This window comes from Puma concolor, chromosome B2, assembly GCF_028749965.1.
Source record: "Puma concolor isolate L17-30 chromosome B2, mPumCon1.1.hap2, whole genome shotgun sequence".
NCBI lineage: Eukaryota > Metazoa > Chordata > Mammalia > Carnivora > Felidae > Puma > Puma concolor.
The window spans coordinates 15203215-15216804 of NC_141671.1; the positions used below are offsets into that span (position 1 = coordinate 15203215).

The 13590-nt window shown below is 46.0% G+C and overlaps 1 protein-coding gene across 3 annotated transcripts in view; it reads right to left on the reverse strand.

Annotated features, from left to right (window-relative positions):
• RNF182 (ring finger protein 182) overlaps positions 1 to 13590 on the reverse strand; it is a 128121-nt gene that overhangs the window by 24955 nt on the left and 89576 nt on the right. For 2 of the 3 annotated variants that reach the window (XR_015251057.1, XR_015251055.1), the window contains exons 1-3: positions 9822 to 10782; positions 4552 to 4673; positions 2965 to 3035 (exon numbers count right to left, since the gene is read on the reverse strand). The gene's annotated coding sequence lies outside the window, so the exon portion shown is untranslated. Of the gene's footprint in view, positions 1 to 2964; positions 3036 to 4551; positions 4674 to 9821; positions 10783 to 13590 lie in introns of those variants that run through there. The other variant, XR_015251056.1, reaches the window with a different exon arrangement.

The following is a 13590-nucleotide window of genomic DNA, read 5'->3' on the forward strand; positions in this document are numbered from 1 at the left end:
ACAAGGCATTATTTCAGGCGCCATAGAAAATGGGGCCAGAGGGGCGCCTGGGTGGCTCAGTCGGTTGAGTGTCCGACTTCGGCTCAGGTCATGATCTCGCAGTCTGTGAGTTCGAGCCCCGCATCGGGCTCTGTGCTGATGGCTCAGAGCCTGGAGCCTGTTTCCGATTCTGTGTCTCCCTCTCTCTCTGACCCTCCCCCGCTCATGCTCTGTCTCTCTCTCTCTCTGTCAAAAATAAATAAAACATTAAAAAAAAAAAAAAAAAGAAAAGAAAATGGGGCCAGAGAGACAATGTCCTTGTTCTCAAAGAGCTTACAGTCTTACTGGGGAGGTAATCAGGAAATGACAAGAATCAGATGTGGCAGAACTGACTGACCTATAACAGAATAGTTAGGAGACGGTTCATGGCTGCCTGGCGGGGTCTTGAGCCAGACCTACGGAATGGGTAGAGTTTGGTCAGAAGAGAGAAGGAAGAACACTCCCCCTAGGCCAGAAAGATCAGCACTTGGACAGAGACGATTAAGCAGCCAAACTGAAAGTTGGAGGGTGTGTGCTGGGAAATAGAATTCGTAAAGCCACGTAAGCCAGACTGGGGAGCAGTCAAGGTCAGGGGCCGGCTGTTGATCTGTTGCTCTCAGCCTCAACGCCTCGCTTCTTCAACTGCTCTGTGATAAAGGAGCTGTAAGCAGCTCTCGTTCGCAGCAAATGCAAGCTGTGTCAGCACAGAGCTCTGGGTCCAGCAGGAGGAAGGATCTTCTCTTTGTGGTTCCTCGTCTGCTGCTGTCTCGTCTCCTCTGGGGCCGCCTGGCTCCCAGTGGCTGGCCCCAGTCCTACACCCAGCAGCCTCCATCCAGCCCCAGCCCCTTGGTTGCCCATGGTGACCACCTGGCCACAGAGCTCCTGATGTAGCACCCAGCACCCCAATCCTTGCACTGCCCGGCTGGAGAGCAGGCTTCTGACGCCCCTCTGCCTTCTGTGAGCTCTCCTGCCAACCTCCACCCACCTCCACCGCAGACGGGTGTCTCCTTCTTGCCCACCCAGAAGGTTGCGACTGCACCCTCTCCAGCGCCGTCAGAAGCGCAGCCTAAGAGAGGGGTCCCCTTCCCGGCTCTTCCACCGGTGCTCTCCACTAGCCTTATGGTGTTTTGCAGGGGTTTCTTTACCTCCGTGTGACCTCCTCCCCTGTTGTAGTTAATACATCTTCATATTAAGCTCTCCACATTCAACCTACCTTGTGGTTTGTTTTGCATCTGACACAGGCAGGCAGAGGAGTCTAGATGGTGTGCAAGGGACGGGTGGGCCAACAGGTGGGCCTGGGCCCGGGGAGGGGAGGGAGGGGGAGGGGTTATGGGCGGCCTGCAAGGGCGGGGCGCCCTCTTCACACCCCAGGAAGGGAGGGAGCAGCAAGGGGGCACCAGGTCCTGGGGCAGGGGAGGAAGGGACCCCGAGTGAAGAGAAGGTGTCAGAAAGAAGGAGGGAATGTGGCACAACTCATAACTTTGCGGGGGGCTTGTGGGTTTTTGGAATTCTAAACTAATCACGCTGACACAGTTTGGGGATATTACTGTTCTTAGCAGGGCAGGGTCATTGCATGGGGTTTTTTTTCCCATGACCCGCCTCACATTGGTGGGTCAGAGGTCGCCCTGCCCTGTGGTGACACGCCCCAAAGTCAGGAGAAAATGGATGTGTTACTTTCTCAGGGAACTTCCTGCCTCTAATTTTTTTTTTCTTTTTACACCTATGATCTCAGAACAGTCCCTGAAGGTTAATTAAAAGCTTCAGCCTCTGCTGTGTTGTGCTAAATATATTTGTTGGTTTGGATGTCAACAGCAACTGATATTTGTGAGTAGCTTATGCAACATCAGAAAGTAAATGAAGAGGGAGAAAAAACCTTCAAATACTATATGTCACAGTCCAGTAATTGCCTCACCTTCAGGGCTAATTAAAATAATCGAATTCCACATAGGAAGCACTTTATTAAAAAGCTTCAGGTGAATAAATATATTTGAACAATGCAGACAGACTTTTTTTTAAGTTTATTTATTTAAAAAATTTTTTTAGCGTTTATTCATTTTTGAGAGACAGAGAGAGACAGAGCCTGAGTGGGGGAGGGGCAGAGAGAGAGAGGGAGACCCAGAATCCAAAGCAGGCTCCAGGCTCTGAGCCGTCAGCACAGAGCCCGACGCGGCGCTCGAACTCACAAACCGCGAGATCATGACCTGAGCTGAAGTCGGTGCTTAACCGACTGAGCCACCCAGGTGCTTCAGTTTATTTATTTATTTTGAGAGGGAGCAAGATAGAGCCAGGGCAGAGAGGGACAGAGACAGAATCCCAAGCAGGTTCCACACTGTCAGCCCAGAGCCCGACACGGGGTTCAAACTCAAAAACCGTGAGACCTGAGCCAAAACCAAGAGTCAAACGCTTAACCAACTGAGCCATCCAGACACCCCTCAAACAATGCACACTTAAAAGTTTTTTTTAATGTTTCTTTCTTTTTGAGAGAGAGAGAGAGAGAGAGGCAGAAAGAGAGGGAGACACAGAGTCCAAAGAAGTCTCTAGGCTCTGAGCTGACAGCAGAGAACCTGACCTGGGGCTCAAACTCACAGATTGTGAGATCATGACCTGAGCCAAAGTCGGCCGCTTAACTGACTGAGCCACCGAGGCGCCCCAATAATGCACACTTTTAAATAAAGTACTCCAGTATTCATATTTGTGTATTAGAACATGATCACGTGTTGATTGGGTAACTGACAAATATTATGTGATTAAAAATGATTGTATCTAAGTCTTAAATAAAATCTCTCCCTCCCTCCCTCTCCCTCACACACACACACACACACACACACACACACCACCCTGGATGAAAGGCTGAGCAGGCTTATTCATCATACTCTATTCTATACGTTAAAAATAAGAATCGGGGTGTTGGTCAAGGGTTTCCATCTCTTAAGCCAGAATGCTCACCTTCATTCAGATTCTAAATCTGATGATGATGATGATGATGATGATGATGATGATGATGATTTTTTTAAAGGCTGCAAAACAAAAACAGAAATTTTCATCAAAACGCACTTTGAGATGATTTTCCCTTGGAAAGCTAGCCCTCCTCAAACTGGTTCTAAACCCCAACACCCGATTTCTCAGGAAGAGGTTCATGCTAATTAGATCGGATTCCCTTGGCTTATCAATAATTAGTTACCATTCAAAACAATTTTCATTAAGTCCTTCTCCCAAGTTCTGAACCTTCCACTTCTATTAATTAGTTAACGATTGTACAAGGTATTAGGGACCCACTTGGAAACGCCGGAGGGAACGATACAGTCAGTTAGCGCTTGCTTACTTGGCTTCTCAGCAAGTGGATGTGTAGGGAACTAGAACTCTGCTTCAAAAAAAAATTTTTTTAATGGCTATTTATTTTTGAGAGAAAGAGAGAGACACAGAGTGTGAGTGGGCCGGTGGGGGGGGGGGTGGGCAGAGAGAGAGGGAGACACAGAATCCGAAGCAGGCTCCAGGCTCCGAGCTGTCAGCACAGAGCCTGACGCGGGGCTCGAACTCACTGACCGCGAGATCATGACCTGAGCCGAAGCCGGCCACCCAACCGACTGAGCCCCCCAGGAGCCCCTAGAACTCCGCTTCAGTGGTGTTGTTCGGGAAAGCAGAGGCCAGCGGGCGTCTGCAGGTGCCTCCTGTGGCAGGCACCGTGGTCCCACTGATTCCACCACCCTTGCCCCATCTTCACATCAGGTCCAATGTCATCTGTCATTACCACATCCTGGGGCTGTGTCACCCTTGTTTCCATGCATGGCTTTGCCTCATGTACTCAGCCTACCCAGCAGCAGGCTGAATGTGTCCAGGAAGCATGCTTGCTTTTGAGCCCAGTTACTAACACTAGCCAGTTCCCTGCCCATGAGTGAATCCAAAGCCCAATAAGGATCAAAAGTAATAGAGGGGGCGCCTGGGTGGCTCAGTCGGTTAAGCATCTGACTCTTGGTTTTGGCTCAGGTCATGATCTCACAGTTTTGTGAGTTCGAGCCCCACATTGGGCTCTGTGCTGGCAGCACAGAGCCTGCTTGGGATTTTCTCTCTCTCCCTCTCTCTCTGCCCCTCTCCCACTTGCGCTGTCTCTGTCTCTCTCAAAATAAATAAACAAACTTAAAAAAAAAAAAAAAGGAATGGAAATCCTGTGGAAAACCAGAAGGAGAGAAAACACAGGAAGGATCAATTGTAAGTGGTGAGAGAGGGACAGGTAATCATAACACAGTGCTGTCTCTCAAGATTTAGAATCCAAGAATCTCAGGATTAGATGGAACCTTAAAGGTTATCATATTAGGCAAGGTAATAACTGCTAGCTGCTAAAACAAATAAACACAGAAATCTCAATGACTTCATAAAAAAGAAGTTGAAAGCCTCGAGGGAGGTTGGGAAGGGTATTTGGTTTGACACCTAGGAAGAGAACAGGTTGATGGGCAGCCAGTCAAGCTGTATAATAAAATAGTTCTCTAGGACAATCTTTCATACCTGTCTGTAATCACCTCTAAGCGGATAGCATACCTGTCTTTGAACACGTCCACAGAGGGATGCCTCATCGCTAGCTGGAAACTCGGTATATACTCAGGGCCCAAACACATGGGCAAGTGCAAGGTCCTGCCTGCAGCCAGATAGCTTTCCACATCCTGTGTCGGAAGAGAGATACAGCAGCCGGGTTTAATTCTGAACTGACTCCAGGGTTGTCAGAAATGCAGGCTTTACAATCATGAGACAACTGGGAACTTTGAAAGCTAGTCCAATATTCTTCTGGAAAGGTTTGAGTCAACAGAGATAGAGACCATGGGAATGCAAGCTGGTGCAGCCACCATGGAAAACAGTATGGAGGTTCCTCAAAAAACTAAAAATAGAACTACCCTACGACCCAGCAATGGCACTACTAGGCATTTATCCAAAGGATACAGGTGTGCTGTTTCGAAGGGACACATGCACGCCCAGGTTTATAGCAGCACCATCCACAATAGCCAAAGTATGGAAGTAGCCCAAATGTCCATTGATGGGTGAATGGATAAAGAAGATGTGGTTTATATATCCAATGGAGTATTACTCGGCAAGCAAAAAGAATGAAATCTTGCCATTTGCAACTACGTGGATGGAACTGGAGGGTATTATGCTAAGTGAAATTAGTCAGATAAAGACAAATATCATATGACTTCACTCATATGAGGACTTTAAGAGACAAAACAGATGAACATAAGGGAAGGGAAACAAAAATAATATAAAAACAGGGAGGGGGACAAAATAGAAGAGACTCTTAAATATGGAGGACAAACAGGGTTACTGGAGGGGTTGTGGGAGGGGGGATGGGCTAAATGGGTCAGGGGCACTAAGGAATCTACTCCTGAAATCATGGTTGCACTCTATGCTAACTAATTTGGATGTAAATTTTAAAAAATAAAAAATAAAATTAAAAAAAAAAAACAGAGAGAGAGACCAAGAGCACTTCTGGAGTATCTAAGGCTGAGTGAGGACCACTAGGCTATTGGTAAAAATCACCGCGTAAATCAATTCTCGTGTACTCAATTGTTGGCAGAAACACTGAGATGCTTTGTAACCTGTAAAGGTCTAGACACAGGTAAACAACTATTGTTGCTAATTTGTATCAGCAGGTACGTACTCATTCGGATTGGTTGTGTAATAGGTTTATTAGTGAATTCGTTATTCCTTGGGAAGACTAAAGAAAAAAATCACACACACACACACACACACACACACACACACACACACACACCCCTAGCATGTCTTGCCTTGCCTTTACTCTGTAAATACTGTCACGATCACGTCTGTAGACCCTGACTTCTCCTCCAGGGTTCCAAATGCTGTGCCGCAGCCCTAAGCATGTGGATCTTGACTCCCCGTACAGGATACTGTAACTAAATGTGATCAATCCTCTTGTGACAAATTGTCACCTTACTGGTGTTTATTTGCAGCACACGACGGACAGATTTTTCTCTCCTTAAAAACAACAACAATGCCCTTGATGCCGACATTTATTTCTCCGGCTTCCAAGGTGGTATTTTCCACACCACCAGAAGCATCTTCGCATGCTATGTGAGGCTGACGGCTGCTTCAAAGGGCTCAGTAATACTGAATGCAAATGTCTGAGGGAATGCATTTTTTTTTTTTTTTTTTTGTATCAAGCCCACAAGAATTTGTACGACAGGAAAACAGGGAAAAAAATTTTTTTGTAAAAAGCTCAGAGCACTGGAGCGCATTCCAGGTAACCTAATAACAGCTTTATGCGGTAGGGCAGGTAAAGATCCACGTGCCCATTTTACAAGAGGAGAAAGAAAAACCCAGAAAAGGCTTTCCCAAAGCCCAGTGGCACATTGTGCAGGAGAAATGAGGGGGACAGGTAGCTCAGAGCCCGCTGCAGACAAGTGCCTCAAAACAGTTTCTGACAGGGGCGCCTGGGTGGCGCAGTCGGTTGGGCGTCCGACTTCAGCCAGGTCGCGATCTCGCGATCCGTGAGTTCGAGCCCCGCGTCGGGCTCTGGGCTGATGGCTCAGAGCCTGGAGCCTGTTTCCGATTCTGTGTCTCCCTCTCTCTCTGCTCCTCCCCCGTTCATGCTCTGTCTCTCTCTGTCCCAAAAATAAATAAAACGTTGAAAAAAAAAATTAAAAAAAAAATAAAAAAAAACAGTTTCTGACAATGATGGGAAATTAAGGGCCTCTGAATCAAGGCAGAGAAAGTTATCAGCACCCCTAATTTTCTTTACTGACTCTCTAGACTTTGCCTTTATCTCAGAGAGATGTTTCAGAGGGCAAGAAAGAACTTGCTAACCAGCAGTGAAACTGAATCAGTAATCAAAAACCTCCCCCAAAAAACAGAAATTCAGGACCAGATGGCTTCACAGGCAAATTCGACCAAACATTTAAAGAAGAGTTAGCACGTGTTCTTTTAAAATTTTTTAAATGTTTGTTTATTGTTGAGAAACGGAGACAGAGCATGAACAGGAGAGGGGCAGAGAGAGGGGGAGACACAGAATCCGAAGCAGGCTCCAGACTCTGAGCGGTCAACACAGAGCCTGACACAGGGCTCAAACTCACAGACCGTGCGATCATGACCTGAGCCAAAGTCGGACGCTTCACCGACTGAGCCCCCCAGGCGCCCCAACACCTATTCTTAAACACCAGAGGAAGGAAAACTTCCAAGTTCATTTGAGGCCAGAGATCATCCTGATACCAAAACCAGATAAAGACACCAGCAAAAAAGAGAACTACAGGCCAATATCTTTCATGAATATAGGTAAAAAAAAATCCTCAACAAGATATTAGCCAACTGAATGCAACAATATATTTAAAAAATAATACACCCCACAATCAAGTGGGATTTATTCCTGGGATGAAAGGGTGGTTCAGTATTTGCAAAATAATCAACGTGATACGTCACATCAATAAGAGAAAGGATAAAACTATATGATCATTTCGATAGATGCAGAAAAGCATTTGACAAAGTACAATATCCATTCATGATTAAAAAAAAAAATACCTCTGCAAAGCAGGTCTAGAGAGAACACATCTCCACGTAATAAAGGCCTTATGTAAAATACCCATAGCCAACACCAGCCTCAAAGGTGAAAAACTGAGAGCGTTTCCCTTAAGATCAAGAAAAAGACCAGGATGTCCACTCTTGCCACTTTTGTCCAACATAGTATTGGAAGTCCTAGCCACAGCAAGCAGCCAACAGAAAGAGATAAAAGGCACCGAAATCAGCAAGGAAGAAGTCAAGCGTTCGCTATTTGCAGGTGACATGATACTATGTATAGAAAACCTGAGAGACTCCCCAAAAACTGCTAGAGCTGATGAATGAATTCAGTGAGGTCCCAGGATACAAAATCAACGTACAGAAATCTGTTATGTTCCTATCCACTAATAATGAACTGGCAGAATGTGAAATTAAGAAAACAATCCCGTTTACAGTTGCACCAAGAACAAACTATCTAGGAATAAACTTAACCAGAGGTAACAGACCTGTACTCTGAAAACTATAGCGCTGATGAAAGAAATTCAATGCAATACAAAGAAATGGAAGGATATTCCGTGCTCGTAGATTGGGAGAACAAATATTGTTCAACTATCTATACCGCCCAAAATAATGTACAGATTTAATGCAGTCTCTATCAAAACACCAACAGCGTTTTTCACAGAAATAGAACAGTCCTAAAATTTGCATGTAACCATAAAAGACCTCCAGTAGCCAAAGCAATCTTGAAAAAGAAAAACAAAACTAGAGGTATCACGATCCCAGATTTCAAGTTATATTACAAATTGGAAGTAATTAAAACAGTATGGTACTGGCCTAAAAAGAGACACATAGATCAATGGTATAGAACAGAAAGCCCAGAAATAACCCATAATTATATGGCCAATTAATCTTCGACAAAGCAGGAAAGAATATCCAATGGGTAAAAAAAACAGTCTCCTCAACAAATGGTGTTGGGAGAGCTGGACAGCTACGTGCAAAAGAATGAAACTGGACCACTTTCTTACACCATACACAAGAATAAATTCAAAATGCATTAAAGACCTAAATGTGAGACCCGAAACCATTAAAAACCCTAGAAGAGAGCCCAGGCGGTAATGTCTCAGACATCAGCCATAGCAGCATTTTTCTAGATATGTCTCCTGAGGCAAAGGAAACAAAAACAAAGATAAACTATGGGGACTCCATCAAGATAAAAAGTGTCTGAACAGCGAAGGAAACAATCAACACAATTAAAAGACAATCTACTGAATGGGAGGAGATATTTTCAAGTGATAAATTTGATAAAGGGTGAGTATTGGAAACATACAAAGAACTGATACAGCTCCACACCCAAAAATCGAATGACACCATTGAAAACTGGGCAGAAGACATGAACAGACATTTCTTCAAAGAAGATATCCAGATGGCCAACACACACACGAAAAGTTGCTCAACGTCACTAACCATCAGGGGAATGCAGTCAGAACTACAATGAGATATCATCTCACGCCTGTCAGAACGGCTAAAATCAACACAAGAAATAACAGGTGTTGGCGAGACTGCAGAGAAAAAGGAAACCCCACGCACCGTCAGTGGGAATGCAAACTGGTGCAGCCCCCTGTGGAAAACAGAGTGGATATTCCTCAAAAAGTTAAAGGTGGAGGGATGCCTGGGTGGCTCAATCGGTTAAGCATCTGATTCTTGATTTCGGCTCAGGTCACGATGTCGCAGCTCATGGGATGGGGCCTCGAGTTGGGTTCTGTGCTGACCCCAGGAAGCCTGCTTGGGATTCTCTCTCTTCCTCTCTCCCTGCCCCTCCCCCATTCACACACATGCGTGCTCTCTCTCTCTCTCTCTCTCACTCTCTCTCTCAAAAATAAACTTAAAAAAGGATGTAGTATCTATATACAATGGAATATTACTCAGCCATAAAAAAAGAATGCAATCTAGCCATTTGCAACAACACGCACAGAGCCAGAATATAATGCTAAGTGAAATAAGCCAGTCAGAGAAAGATGAAGACCATATTATTTCACTCATATATGGAATTTAAGAAGCAAAACAAAAAAGCAAAGGGGGGGGGGTGGTGGAAAGAGAGAGACAGAGAGACAAACCAAGAAACAGACTCTTAACTGTAGAGAACAAATTGGTGGTTACCAGAGGGGATGTGGGTGAAGTAGGTGATGGAGATTAAGGAGGGCATTTGTCATGACAAAGTAAAATAATGAAATAAAATAAAACAAAATAATAAACATCACAAAAGGACAAGACTTGCTGTTCTGTGACAAATGGGCATGGAGCAAACATACACTCAGAAAGGGACTTTTATGGGGCGCCCGGGTGGCTCAGTCGGTGAAGTGTTGGACTTCGGCTCAGGTCATGATCTCACAGTTTGTGAGTTCGAGCCCCGCATCGGGCTCAGCGCTGACAGCTCAGAGCCCGGAGCCTGCTTCGAATTCTGTGTCTTCCTCTCTCTCTGCTCCTCCCCCACTCATGCTCTGTCTCTCTCTCTCCTTCAAAAATAAAGAAAAACATTAAAAAAATTTTTTTAAAAAAGAAAGGGACTTCTATGATTATTATACAGAGAGACTGAGGCAGAGAAAGCAGATGGCTTCCTCTGAACACAGCCAGACAGAAACTGGGTTCTGATTCCTCCCCCACCCTGTCTCAAGGCTGAACCTGTCTTCCAACCCCTCACCGTCAACAGAGAACAGACAGGCAGGAGTAATCACTGTTTGGGTAAAGTCTGTGTGATATCTGCTCAGACTCTGCTAGGAGATCATCTCACTGACGTTTTGATTTCTAAAATGTCAAAACATGTAAAGGATCAGGGAGTTCAAATTAAATCTCGGGCGAGTTGGAGAAAATTGTCAGTTTTTAAGAAAGAAGGAAATTAAAATAAAATAAAATAAAATAAAATAAAATAAAATAAACCCCGCTTAGCATCTCTCACACAACAGCAGGAGCCACAGTCAGCAGGGCACCTACTTCAGTGACAAGATCAGACGGCCACCCTGCAAAGGCTTCCCAGCCACCCCCAAAGCATTTGGTGAAGGAGATCACCCACGGCACCGGCTCTGGGAAAGGTCTGTGGCGGACGCGGAGAGGGAGAGTCCTTGAAATAAAACGTGTGTCATGGGAACATTCGAGTGAGGGTGTGAGACAGGATGGGAATAACTCTACTTACAGAGACTCCTTCCCTCCACCCTAGGGGAGCCATGGAGCCTAAGAAGGCACTTATTCCTTGGAAGAAAGGAAGAAAGAGAGTGAAGCAGGGAAGTGGGGAGGCATATGAATCTCCATCATTCCTGTCTGGGAGAGGAACGGAGGGGAAGGGAAGGATGGGATGGGAATCCACGCTAAACGATAAAGACGTCACCCAAGACCTGGGAGGCACCTTCCCAAGACACCTGCTTCACCTGCTTTGCTCGCCAGGCCTCACTTAGGCGCAGAGAGAACGAGATACAAGAATCCCAGGGAGGGGCCCCTGGGTGGCTCCGTCGGTCGCGTGCCTGACTCTTGATCTCGGCTCAGCTCATGATCCCGCTTGGAATTTTCTCTCTCCCTCTGCCCTTCTCCCCCGCTCGTGCTCTCTCTCTCTCTCTCTCTCTCTCTTTCTCAAATAAATACATACTTACATGAGTACATAACTACATAAATAAAAAACAAAAGAATATTTTTAAAACGAATCCCAGAGAACAAATAAGTGAGTAAATCTTTTTGTATTAAAATACAACCAATAGACCAAGAAAACGAGTTTTGACGAACTGTTATTACAGATTGCGTCTTCAACTCCAGCTTTGCAGAGAGCATGACAGTTTCACTGTCAAAAGAGCACAAAAGGCAGATCTGGGCGTGGAGCTGACGGCCACGTGGTGGCAGGAGGAGTCCAACGGGGTGACAAATGGGGGTGCCCACCAAAGGGGAGGACAGCACAGGAGACGCCGTGTCTAAACGGCACGTGCGAGGCTGGTGTGGACTCCTCCACTCGTCTTACATTTTCAGGTCAGTGTGAAGACAGATACGGAGGATTTCCTGCAAAAGAAAATAGGTTTTTTGGGGAAGTCAAATCTCAGCAAAGTGCAGAACCTGGGACTCAGAGAGCCCCCATTCCAAGGTGCACATCACCTCCTCTGCTCTGGGCTTTCACTGGTCTCCTGTGGAGTCACAGTGGGATCCGTCTCTTGTTTGGGACAAAGAGTTAAAAGAGGCTTGAAATTCTACAGATGAGTCCTTCTTGGAGCAAAAAGAAGACACCAATTTTCTGCTGGAAGCGCATCCCTCAAATGTAGGGAAGTAGGTGTCTGTGGTCCTTAATTTCACGCCGTGTGAAAGGAAGCCCCGCGTCGAGCAGGAAGCGTGGCTACGTGCCCGTGACCATGAATGCCAACACCCGAGGGATTCTCTCAGTGCTGCCCTGAGGACTTAACCACCGGAGAGCTACGGGCTGGGCACCCACCCTCACCTGGAAAGTCGCCTGGAGTCCTCTGTTCGGGTCATAGCACCGGGATCTTAATACGAGGATTTTTCCATTTCGCTCGTGCTCCGAACACGTTCCCATGGAGGTAGACACTGGGGCAAGAACAGCAGGTTTTTCTGAGAAGAGTCGTGGCAGCTGGGTAGTGTTTCTCACAGCTGTCAATGGCTCCTCACCGTTCATACCTGCGAGGCCTGGCATTTTCCGTTGCTATGGAGATTTGCAGTGGGTTGAGGAAACGCACTGACTTACGCTTTCACTCTGGAATTTGAAAGGAAAATATGTATTCTGGAGGCACCTGGGTGGCTCAGTCAACTGAGCGTCCAGCTCTTGGTTTCGGCTCAGGTCACGGTCTCACGGTTCGTGGGATCCAGTCCCATGTCGGGCTCCGTGCGGACAGCACGGAGCCTGCTTTGGGTTCTCTCTCTCCCTCTCTCCCTCCCTGCCCCTCCCCTGCTCACGATTTTTCTCTAAATAAATAAATAAACAAACATTAAAAAAAAGAATATTCTGATCTAGGCCTTGGCTATCACACAGCTCTATATAGATTAAGAGATCCAGTAAGCCAGGCGTCTACGCTTATTCTTCAAATCTTTCCATCCACGTTCCCCCAGCTCGCTGATTTCCAGCAACAAAATCCAGCAAAAAGTCTCTTTTATCAGGATAATTTAGAAGACAGCAACTGGCTTCCATCACTAGCAGCTTCCGGGATAATTCCCAGTCTTCAGCCTAAACTCCCTTTGTCATCCAAACGTGAGCTCCTGGGCACAACTTCATCATGACTGCGGCATATGACCCGCCCTGGAAATGTCATGGGACATGAAATGAGGGGGAAAAAATGGCCCCTCGAGGGGCGCCTGGGTGGCTTGGTCAGTTAAGCGTCCGACTTCGGCTCAGGTCACGATCTCACGGTCGGTGAGTTCGAGCCCCGCGTCAGGCTCTGTGCTGACGGCTCAGAGCCTGGAGCCTGTTTCAGATTCTGTGTCTCCCTCTCTCTCTGCCCCTCCCCTCTTCATGCTCTGTCTCTCTCTGTCTCAAAAATAAATAAACGTTAAAAAAAATTTTTTTTTAAAATGGCCCCTCGACACTATTTCCCCTACAAAGCTCCACAGCCCAAAGCATCTTTCTTCACAGTTAGTCAACCAATACCGAGCAAATGTCTTCAACTGGCAGAGGACTGAGTCCAAGAGCTTATGTGACTCACAGCACAGCCTTCCGGGAGCAGGAGTTCATATTCTCGTGCCCCAACTAACAAAAGAATGATACAGGATGAAAGAAACAGGCTGTCTGAAAGACATTTGGAAAATCCTGGCAGATATAAAGAAAAAATTAAAATGGCCTTACTCTACGATCTGTCAATAACTACCATTAACATGTGGCCTTAACCCACTCCTCCGGCTTTTTCTGTTTTTTTCCCCCACAGTTGAAAATTGTACTGAATGTGTATACATTTATGTCTTGTTTATGTTCCTTTCAACATTGCAAGAAGAATATTCCCTCTATCACCACAGAAACCCCGTGGGCACAACCTTTTCCTAATGAATCATTTTGCCTTTGTCCTCCTGTGATAGACTCATTTATCACATTTTTGTTGCAAAGTT